This window comes from Vigna unguiculata, chromosome 6 (assembly GCF_004118075.2).
Source record: "Vigna unguiculata cultivar IT97K-499-35 chromosome 6, ASM411807v1, whole genome shotgun sequence".
Lineage (NCBI taxonomy): Eukaryota > Viridiplantae > Streptophyta > Magnoliopsida > Fabales > Fabaceae > Vigna > Vigna unguiculata.
This window is the reverse complement of record NC_040284.1, coordinates 8,559,937-8,571,888: the sequence shown is the minus strand read 5'-3', so window position 1 is coordinate 8,571,888 and position 11,952 is coordinate 8,559,937. Positions and strand designations below refer to the sequence as shown.

General features: G+C 39.8%; 1 pseudogene; it reads right to left on the bottom strand.

Moving 5' to 3' along the window:
* Window positions 1-7,791: 7,791 nt before the first annotated feature.
* LOC114189147 lies at window positions 7,792-9,476 on the bottom strand (annotated as a pseudogene).
* Window positions 9,477-11,952: the final 2,476 nt, after the last annotated feature.

Here is an 11,952-nt window from a genome sequence, read left to right as displayed (position 1 = left end):
TACACTAGTTTAAAGAGAGAATTAGAGAGAGAAAAGCATTTAGAGTTTTTACGGGTGCGTTGGTGAGCCAACCTGGTTCACCATGAATTCAATCCTGGTGAGACAGATTCTTAGGGGGTCGGATCCATTTTTAACCTGTACAGTAATTTGTAATATATTTTTTAACCCAACCTAATCTAAATCCGTGGTAAACCGAATTAACTCACGGGTTATAACTCATTTTCACATCTCCATCCTCTAAACAACATGCAATTTAACTATGGAAATCTAGGCCTAATCAAATAATGAATTGATACTCATTACAAAAATAGAATAGGCTTAGTTAGTTGCAAACTGAAATTAACCTTTTAAATATTAAAAAGATTTGTGTCAGTATTAAATTAACCATGGTTTAATCAACTTTAAAAGAATAATATTAAGCATTAATAGAGTTAGAGTAACAAACTTTATATTGGTGTTGATTATTTTTATTTTTTTAATAAATTTAAATATTTAAATATTTAAATAAACATATATAAATTACGACCTGGATTTCAATATCATAGATAAAATATCTTTGAAATGAAATAAATTATTTTTTTTAGCAATGCGTGAATAAATAGGTTCAAGACTCATTATTATGAATATAACTTTTGGAATAGTAGATTGGTCCAAATTAACATCACGAATATAGTAGATTGGTCCAAATAGTCCAAATTAACATCACGAATATAGTAGATTGGTCCAAATTAACATCACGAATATAGTAGATTGGTCCAAATTAACATCACGAATATAGTTGATTGGTCCAAATTAAGATTGACAAACAGAATGACTAAATTGTAGTGGAAAATAAAAATCTAACCAAATTAGATTCATGTGGAAAAAGTACATTAGTTCGATCAACAAGAGTCACATTAAATATATATAAATAAGAAAGATTCTTCTATTTATCAATATAGATTACTATTTCAATAATATAAAAACATATTAATTTCTTAGTTACAATATATATATATATATATATATATATATATATATATATATATATATATACCAGTTAGAATTTTGAGGTGAGTTCGCGTTCTTTCTAGAAGTCCGGCTTCTATTCGATCAATCAGAAAAGTATTGACCAAGAAACTAAATGAGAGATCATTTATAGAAGACTTTCTTATGCTTAAATCGGTATATGAATTTTATAAACGTATAATATTTGATTATAATCATATAAGATAGTGGGATAATAACAATATATCATAAAAATATAATAAATTATCTTATTAACTATGCTTGAGCTGGATCGAGCAAATTTTCATTAAAAACGTTATTAAGTCAAGATTGATTTGGACAGGGTACATACAAAATACATATATAAAAAAGAATATTTGATTCAATAACTAATAATTTTACCAAGAGCTATTTAACATATGTTATTAGATATTTCAATCTATGTGGTATTGAACTGTACATGTTTCGTCCAATATCACTCTCAATTCCAAATCTTGATGGATCCCTATTTTTCATCCTATTAGAACTTGGGACAAATGATGCAAGCATACACCATGGATATTTCTCATTGAGATTATGCATCAATGATGTAACCCCATTAAAATTGCCCCCTAGTTGAACGGTTACCATTATTTGCATCAAAGATACATTTTGACATATGTTTTAACTACTGTAACTTCAATAGTTTGCGCTCCAGTATTTTAAGTAACATTACAAAAAGGAGGTACACTCACTAGTGCAGAATTTCCATTTTACCTCGCCTTATATGCTTTAGTTGGCCAGGAACCGAAGCATATAATGACGCGGTGGCATTTTTGCAATTAGAGCCAAGTTTTAGGCCTCGGTTCTCCAAATACCCGAAGCCAAAGAGGGGTATAGGCCCCGGTTCACCCAAAACCAGTGCCAAATAGTGGTATAGGCCTCGGTCTAGTAAGACCCGAAGCCAAAAAGTGGCTGGACGTTAGCTGTTTGGACTCGGTCCAAGGAGACCCGGTGCCAAAAGGGGATCTATGGCTTCAGTTCCCCTAACAACCGAAGCCATAGGGTTTATTTAGGGTTCGAATTTCGCGAACCCTTCTTCTTCCCCGCGCCTGCGCCTCGTCTCCGCAACTCCTTCCCCCCGCTCTCTCTCTCGCGCTCTCTCTCTCTCCGCTGCACCCACTGCCACCACACCCTCCAAGCTCGCCTTCCAATTCAGGCCCCTCTCCATGGCCGCGCCCACCGTGGCCCTGCCTACCTCGCTGCTCCAACCTTTCTTCTCGCGAAACCCACACCAGGTTTGGAAGCCACGCCATGAGCCCTGCATCCCTTGCTGCTCCGACCTTTCTTCTCGCGAGACCCACACCAGGTCTGGAAGCCACGCCATGAGCCCTGCTGTCGCGCTCCCAACGGTGATTGAAGTCGCTGCTGCTTGCCAGACCCACACCAGATCTGACTCGCCGGCGATATTTTCTCTTCCTCCCGTGGTTTCTCCGCTTCTGATTAGATGTGTGTGTTTGGGGAAGAGGCTTGAGTATTTGATGCTGGAATGGAATGGGGGGTTCCGATTAGGTGTGAATGGAGATTGCAGGGATGGGCTTGTAAGAGGAACAATAGGGTTTCTATTGATGATGAAGAGTGTGTGTGATTGTGGTAATAATTGGAGGAGGGAGGGACTTGTTCCCTCTGCTGCCGGCTGCTTTCCCGGAGACAGTGCCGCAGGGAGAAGGAGAGGCTCGCCCACGCCGGAGAGACCCTTGCAGGACATCTGGAAGGTGGTTGAAACTGGGTATATGGCACCGGTTTTGAAACAACCGAGGCATAAAACTGGGTATATGGCTTCGGGTGATAACCGAGGCCAAAAGGGGTACATTTTGGCCTCGCTCCAATATGCCTCGGTTCCAGACCCGAGGCAAAATATGAAAAATAACCGGGGCAGAAAGCCCTTACTGCACTGGTGACTAATCCATTATTTGTTGAAGTTGTTGAACTACGTGTATTTTGAGACATAATTATTCGACCACTAATCAATAACATACACACTCCCACCATTTTTTAGAACTAGCCCTTTTTATGTAAATACCTAAATACACAAATGTTCCACTATACGTGCCAATTTATTTCTTGAAGATTTGACTCAATGCTTTGTTCAATGCTTTTTTAGTGAACCAAATCAACTAAAGATGGATTGTTGTAATAAGACTAGAAAATAATTGTTTTTGTGGACCAATTTCAGAAATTTGTCGCTACAAGAAATATTAAGATTGGAGTCTCAATTAAACCCTTTCAAATACAAATACGGACGCAATGACGCAATCGAGTCTGTTTGTAAGGCCCATTTATTCTACTCCCTTATTTTTAAGGGCTGCCCTACAACAGTTGAGCATAAAGGCTGGCCCATAGGATAAAAGCCTTTTTGTGTTGTCCTACACTTCTATTCACTTTCAAAAAACTCAGCCGTCACCTTCCCCTCACTCCTAAAATTTAGCTCTGCTAGGGTTTAGCTCCCGCTCGTTCGTACCAGCTCAAGAGTTCGCTTCATTTCACGTAAGTTGGTTTTGAACCTTGCTTTCCTTTCCGAGTTGTCTTTCATGGGTTTAGTTAAAGTTCACATGGTAACCCTATTATACTTTTGTACCACTGTTTTTCCAGCTCCTGAGCCTCTACTCGAAGCTGTTGTGCTCTACGTTGCTTGTCAAAGCCTGTGTTAAACCCTTCCAGGTATGGGAAGCTAGAAGCCCTCCAAAATGTTTGAGATATTTGTGGTTGTTGGTGTTGGTCTTCCGTTTGATTGCATTTTGAGCACTGTTATAGATGTATAAGATGATTGGATCACCGTTTGGTATGCTATGTTTTGCATTGCAGGAGAAAACAGTGGCGAGAACTATTAAACTTGCCTAAGCGGGCATGTCTCGCCTAGGCGAGGTTAACAGGAGCTCGCCTAAGTATTTTTGCCACGAAGGGTCGCCCAGGCGACCCACTGTAATTTTGAGCGAGCGACGTCTCACTTAGACGAGGAGAGTCTCGCTTGAGCGAGAACGCGCGTAAAATCTCTGTATTGGAAGTCGAGCTCTCGCCTAGGCGAGGGAAGCTCGCCTGAGTGAGGGTCCTCCTCGCCTGGGCGAGATCCTGCTGCCTAAGCGAGGAGCTGGGCGAGAAGGTGGCTGGCCTTGAAGTTTTTCCTTGATTTAAAATGTGATTATGTGCTTGGATGGTTATCACCTTTAAGAATATGAGCTGAATGACTTTTATGAATGGGATGGTATGAGAGTTATGATTTATGCGTTTTAACATGATGTGAGTATGATATATGTATGAGATGATTCATGAAATTGAGATGATAAGTTTGACATGAGTTCGGCATGAGACATGAAAGAGGTTGGTATCGATATGGCATGGTAATGATATGAGACAGAGTTCTGTATTCTGGGTTCGAGAATAATGAGTTGGCATGGTTTGGTTCGGAATACGAAAGAGGTGAATTATGAGAAATTGTATGAGACATATATGTACATAAATTGTGTTTATGCATGCCGAATTTGTTTGATTGATTAAGAAAGTTTGGTCCGTGTCAGTGCGTAAGTCCTTGGGATCTCTGGGTGAGATTCCCAAGGTCGTGCTTCAGTGGTCGGGACGTAATTCCATGGCCCCTGTTAGTGGATGTCCATGGTGGTGCCCTATCTGTATAAATAGGTAAGGATTCAAGGTAAGGTTGCATCCTGACACTCTAAGGAGTTAGTTAGTCTCACCTAGAACGGACTGACTCATGTGGTGAGAGTAGCAGGAGGCCCGAAATTTATTAAGGGTTAACCTTGTGGTGAGGGAAAATTGATCCACTATAACACTTGTAACACATAGCTCGGGAGTGAGTAGAGGTATCCATCACAAGTGCAAGCATCTGCTGAATCCGACCAGGTTATATGTATCCGGATGAGTCGAGTCGAGTCGTAGTGTATTGCTTGGGAGGTTGTAACATGCTTGTGTGATGTATTCATGATGGACTGTGAATATGTATCTGAATTCATTGATGAAATGTTTTTGGCTCTAGCTTACCCTTTGCTTGTTTGTTTGTCTTGTATGTGGTTCTTCTCTTTTGCGATGATCATCAAATTATTGATGTGAGCAGAAGCGAGAGGTTCTCGCGGTCAACAAGGGAACGGTGACTCCGCTACATAGCTGTTAGTGAAAAACCAACACGGCAAGTGCACCGGTACTTGTTAGTGAAAAACCAACACGGCAAGTGCACCGGTCGCACATAGCAAGTAATAAGTATGTTATCGTTCTCTCCCAAGGGACTTGTGCAACACATGACAACTCTCGCAATTCACGACTCAATTAGATACAAAGTTTACACAAACAATATGGAAACTCTTTTTGTATTTTATGAAACAATTGGTGTGCAACAAGAAATTAACATAGTGTATTTACAATTTGTCAAGATTAGACTTCAAGCATTTCATTCTCATGCATTCTAAATCTCAATTCCATATTCATGTTAAAATCAATTCACAAGAATACTCAAATCCTATTCCTAGAGCCTTTGAGCCTATGATTACTCATCAAGTTTCAATTCCTTGAATCCTCAACAAGTGAAATCATGCATTAGGTATTTAATTTCAAATCTAGATTCTAAAGATGTTTCCCAACACCTTAAGAATCACAAATCAAGCATGGGAATAATCCACATCAAGTATTAAACAAGGAAATCAAATACTAACATGAATTGGAAAAGCATATAAATTAATAACACAATTTTACACAAGAATTCAATGTTTTACATCTAATCTCAACAAATAGAAATTGCTCTCCATAGTGGAGAACCTAGGGTTTTACAAAATTGAAGAATAGGGATGAAATTGGAACCACAAAGTAGAAACAATTCCTCTCCCAAGGTTCTTGAATATTGCTCCATGGTTCAATTGCGCCTCCCATTCGCATCTTCGCCTTCAATTTCGTAGCCCATCATCCTCTCCAACCCAAAAGGGGTAAAACCTCCATGGATGAAGAAGGAAACCCAAGAAGGAGAAGGGAGAGTTTCCCAACACCCCTAATAGCCTCCAAGAGTCTCTCCCAAGCATCCAAGGTGTTTCTATTCGTGAAAAATGAGGAATCCCCTAATACTCTCGTAGAAACATGATTAAATAACCATATTCGCGTATTGGGGTCGATATTCTCGCCTAGCGGCTTCACACTCGCCCAGCGAGGCCTAAAATCGACGTTCTCGGACATGCAACTCGCTGGGCGAGCCACATTTTCTCCCAGCGACTCGAATACTGCAGTTCTGGTCTGTCATTTTCGCCCAGCGAGCCGCCAGCTCGCCCAGCGAGTGACCCTGGCGCCTAATGATCGTTTTTTTGCCTTCCAAGGGTTGTCCAAGGCAGTATATACATATAGGTGAGTCCTTTCTCCATGTTTGCAGTGCTGGACTTGATCTCGGTGCCCCTCGACATGATTATTTGTGTAAAAGTCAATCTTTCATGTCCAATCATGCTTTCTTGAGCTTTAGCTTGTTTTCTTCCACCAGAATTGCTTCCTATTGTTTTATTTCACACACTCATAATAGAGATTAGAAGTAAAAAAGCATAAAACAACTAAAATATGAAACAATGTAAAAACAACATAAACTAGAGAATTAAACAAGATAAAAGTTATGTAGGAGTTGATTTTATTCACAAAACTTAACATCAATAAAAGGTAGAAAACAACGTTATCAATAGCTCATTTGGGCTGGAGCTGAAGTTTTATTTCTTTTTGTTGGGCTTTTCTTAGGGCCACGGCCCATGTATTCTGTTTGACTCGTGATCTCTTATATTTCTTTTAATTTTATATTTGGTTTTTCTTGTGGCACCGTGGTGTTCCTTACGTTGTAAGGAGTGGGTTTAAACTCTAGGACTCCGCTGCTATATTATATTTGTGTGACGTTTTTTTTTAATTATGTGCATTAATTAATTGGGAGAGTAAAAAGCGGACACTCCAACCAACGAAGCTTTGGTAAGCAACGGTAGGAGAAGTAACTGTGTGTGGTGTTGCAAAGCATAGTAGAGACTTGAACAGGTGGTTTTTGGTTGTATTTAAGAATGGTGCGGTGGAAAAGTGGCAGGAACTAACTTGAAGCGGTAGTAGACTGGTGTAATAAAGTGAAACTATCAGTGGGAAGTTCAGAAGAATAAGGAAGGTTATAACATCCTTAAACATATTTTGTGTTCTTAAAATGATCTAGAACCCACGTCACACGTTATCACCAACACAAAAGAAACTAACCTGAAGAAACCGGGGACACAGAAATTTGTGGCCTGCGGTTTTTCCTCTTTTATGTAACTCTTGTTGTTCGAAGAAATGTACTTTTTCCATGAGTCATATTTGGTTAATTTTTTTTTTCGACTACATTTTACTGATTCTATTTGTCTATTTTGACCAGTCTAGTATTCGAAATGTCATAATAATGATTCTTCAACGAACTAACTTGTTCATTCATTTAATTTAGAATACACTATTCTTTATGCTAAAAGAATCATTTATTCCTTTTTAAAGAAATTTTATCTATGATATTGTAGAATAGGTCTTAATTTATTTAGTGTCTAATATAAACTAGATTCTATTAATATTGACTAAACCATGGTTTAAAAATACGATGATTGTTTAAGAATAGGTCTTAATTTTTAAGACTACTATTTATAAGTCAGTGGTTTAAAAATACGATGATTGTTTCAAGTTACGGAATTTTAAACATTTGAATTACTCTGAAAATATAAATTAAAACAATACAAAATTTATTTTGTTTGAATGGTAGATCTATACAAGATGGTTTACAGTTGAAAACATAGATTAAATAGGTGAAAGATTTAATTTATTTCAATTAATGAAGACACTAAATGGTTTCCAGATAATATTGTTCTTCATCGGAGAGTGTAGGAATGCTTTGTTCGTTTCTGAAAAAGTTGTGAGGATCAACCTTGGTCTTCACCATTGCCAATCTCTTGAAATTGTTTTTGAAATACTTGACACCCCAAGTACTGGCTTGCGTGTAGTTTGTGTATCCTTCGTTATTCACCCCAATGTCAAGGTCTCTGTAATTCAGATATGCAGCTCTCGGAGATTTTGAAGCATAAGGCTCCATATATTTATACAGTTTTCTAGTCCAATTCATGTGTCTTTGTTCCGCCTCTTCCCCTTTTTCGTGCCAACAAACCAGATAGTGAATATGAAATATGTATCCAGATCTGTGTGAAAATGGAGTTTCAGACTCCGAAATCTCATCCATTATACCTCCATAGGGGGCAAATTGCAGCTGAACATATTCAATCTCTTCGTCAGAAAGCAAGCGCCATAACCCTTCTAATCCATCAAGAGGAATTGGTTTGCTCACATAATCAGATTTCCCTTTGTATTTCCCTGCACGGATTTGAGTTCTGTTCAGCAAAGCTACTTCAGGATCTTCATGGCCTGTAGATCCAATCAACACACCATTCGTGAACACAGTCGAACCAACCCAACTCGTCTCACTACAGTCTTTTCGGTCCAAACCCAACTCCGGGAAGCTCTCTTGCATCAAAGGAAGGAGTTCTTCTACACCACCAAGAAACATGGACACAAAACTGGCTTCTATTGTTAGCTTCCCATATTTTTCACTTGACTTTACCCTTGCAATGTCCATCCTAATGAAGATACGATTATCTAATTTATTGGCCACAAGCTGCCATTTTTGAATCATCTCTGTTGCATTCTCTTCCAGTGTCCTTTTAACATTGAACACTGTCACAGTTGATGGAACTGGAACAAGTTTCACCTTCCAAGCCACGATCACTCCAAAGCTTGCTCCCCCACCTCCTCTAATGGCCCAAAACAGATCCTCGCCCATGGCTTTTCGGTCAAGAAGATTACCATTCACATCTATTATGTGAGCATCTATGATATTATCACTGGCAAGACCGTACTTTCGCATCAAGAATCCATAGCCACCTCCACTGAAGTGGCCACCAGTGCACACAGTGACGCACACACCAGCTGGGAACCCTAGCGTTTTGCTTTTCCGACTAATCATGTAGTAAAGTTCTCCTAGGGTTGCCCCAGCTTGAACCCATGCAGATCGGTTTTCTATGTCAACTGTGATATTTCGAAGGTATAAGAGATCAAGAATGACAAAGGGAACCTCGGCAACGTAGGAGAGACCCTCGTAATCATGGCCGCCGCTTCTGATTCGAATCTGCAGGCCATGTTGTTGGGGCGCAGAATATGGTGGCTTGAACATGGGAAACGTCCAGTGCTTTGACAATGGCAAGGGGTTTTGAGCTTATGTTGCTCAACCTACGATTTTCGACGGTAACATCTAAGACAGAGAAGTAGGAAGAGTTGGTTTGGGTGTAAAGAAAATTGGAGATTGGGCTGGAGATACGCGGATAATTGTAAAGACATTGAACAAACTTTTCAGGAGTATCAAGTGAAGGAGCTTCAAATGAAAATAAAAGAGCAATGGCAGTAGCGAAGGTAAAATAGGAGCTGAGATGATTCATTTTGGTGGATGGTTATGATAATGAGGAGTCTTTGATTTATACTATTATGGAGTTTAACATTAACATTTAATCAATGTTAGGGAATGTGAAATAAACATTTTCTTTGTTGGCCTTTTTAATGGCTTATATAAGAAATTAAAAAACGGGTGATGATAAATGAATACCACATTTGTTACCTACAAAAGAATGTATTTGTTTTAAAATATTAATATTTGAATCAAGTAGGAAAATTTAAATATTAGTATTTTATTGTCATAAATAAGTATAGAAAGATGCAAAAGTTAGTTAGAAAATTCATATGAGATATTTTGGTGATTTATAATTCAATAAATACGTCGAATAAAAAACTGCCACCATTAAATGTCCTTTTCGTTTCCAGAAAAAGGATATAGTAACATAAATTTGTTTTGTTGCAAAAGATTTAGACTATGCTCTTCTAAAAAATAGCCTAAGAATTTGAGAATGATTAATCATGACGAATTGGGTGAAAATTGTATCAGGAGGAATTTTGCTCTTCTACGTGTGTGTGTTCATGGTGCAATGGACTTGTTCGTTGGTTGTCTTGCCAATTTTGTGATCAAGGCAATAATTATGTCAGTTTTTTTTTCTTGTTTGAATTGATTTTTTTTTATGGAGAAGGAAGCCTTTGGATGATAAATTGATCAAATTCCATGGTAACTTGGTTATGTTGAATTTTGTGGTTAAGTAAGATGATGATTGGAGTATTGTTACCTTTTATTTGAATTGGAGCGAAGAATTGTTTTTGCTGGCCAATTGGATTAAAAGGTATGAATTTCATGATAATGTTCTGGTGTAGAATAAAAGTGCAGTGGGAATTCATTGTATTGTATCATTGAGTGGTTGGATTAGCATTTTGGGTTGAATTGATGAGTTATACTGGTGGACTATTTGCGTGAAGTAGAGGGCTGGGAAGCAAAGTATGGAATGCTATGGAGTTTGGTGTATGATTGTTTTGAGTTTTAATGTTACTTTGTGTTATGCGCCTTTAAAATGGACAAAATCAATTGTTTGACGTTGTTTTTCGTATTTTTACGTATATCTTCGCGTCGTCGGACGCTAAGCGCTAACCCTGAGTGAATTTACAGGAGGTTTAGCACTAAGTGCGGATTTTTGGCATTGAGCATCCTGATTTAAGAGAGGTTTGGCGCTTACCGCTGGATTTGTGCGTTGGGCGCCATTCAATTTTCTAGTCTATGTAGTTTTCGTAAAATTGGTGTACTGGACCTGGTCAACTTAAACATATAAATGACAACCCTCACATATATGCCGAAAACAACCCAAGTACATGACTTGGGTCGGCATGGACTTAAACTTGTAACTGAACGAAGGCTAAACTAACAACAAAACGGCCAACCTAGGACAGTGTGCGGGCAAAGATGCAATTCGACAAGTTGAGAAGTAAACGGATTAGACCGCTCCTAAAGACTTAGCAAAATGAAATCCCTCCTGCCATCCAATGAGCCCACGATAGTCGAACTAAGGGCCTGGGCCAAGGCCCAGGCCCACTTACAGCCCAAACCAAGGTCTGACCCATGCCATAACCAGACATAATTAAAACTCTATAAATACACGTGGACCCCATTAATTAAAGGTACGCATTCATTAATCACAGATTTGACCTTTTAGAGAGTTTTGACTCACTTGAGCTTCATAGTCCCTTCTGCAGGTAACCCCTCCTGGGTCCAAACCGACATGTACTAACCGGGAAGAGGCCAACTGAGGAGATAGCGGCCTACGTAGGTAAGGTGACGCTTATGCCTAACTTATCTTGTTTGTTCTCTGCAGGAACAATTGGCGCCCACCGTGGGGCACGAGACGAACACCTTTAGTACCCATTTTTCTCCGAAGATGGTTTCCACTCGCAGCAAAGCTGGAGTGAACAAGCAGGCGGATGCTGGTCCCTCAGGACCTGCTGGCATCAACCCTGACCTAGTCGCCATCCTGGACGGCCAAGCAAAGATGCAACAAGAACTGGCAGATCTGAAGAAACGCAGCGCTGATGAGATGGAGGCGTTGCGACAAGAGAACTCTCGCCTTAGGCGAAAGATCGAAGCTGATCCCACCCTAAAGGGAAAGGCCATGGAAGCCTCTGAAGCTACAAGGTCCCCGACCTTCCAGCCCACAGAGGAGGAAAACAAATACAACCCCACCCCTCACACCTTCACCACCACCTAACAAACACCCATTCCTTCCACCCATCCCACTCACTTCCCATCCACTCAACCAGGGCATACTGCAGCCCCAACCCCTGCCGCTACCCTCCCTACCATACCCACCACCCTACACACCACACATGTTCCACCATACAACCCGCAATACCTTCCAACAACCCACATCCCCCTCACAACCTTACCTCCACCTTCCCCGTTATGATCAATCATCCCATCCCACCCCATCTGCTCCCTCCCCAGCAGCCCAGACGTCGTCACCCCTTCACCGACTTTATCGCCAACAC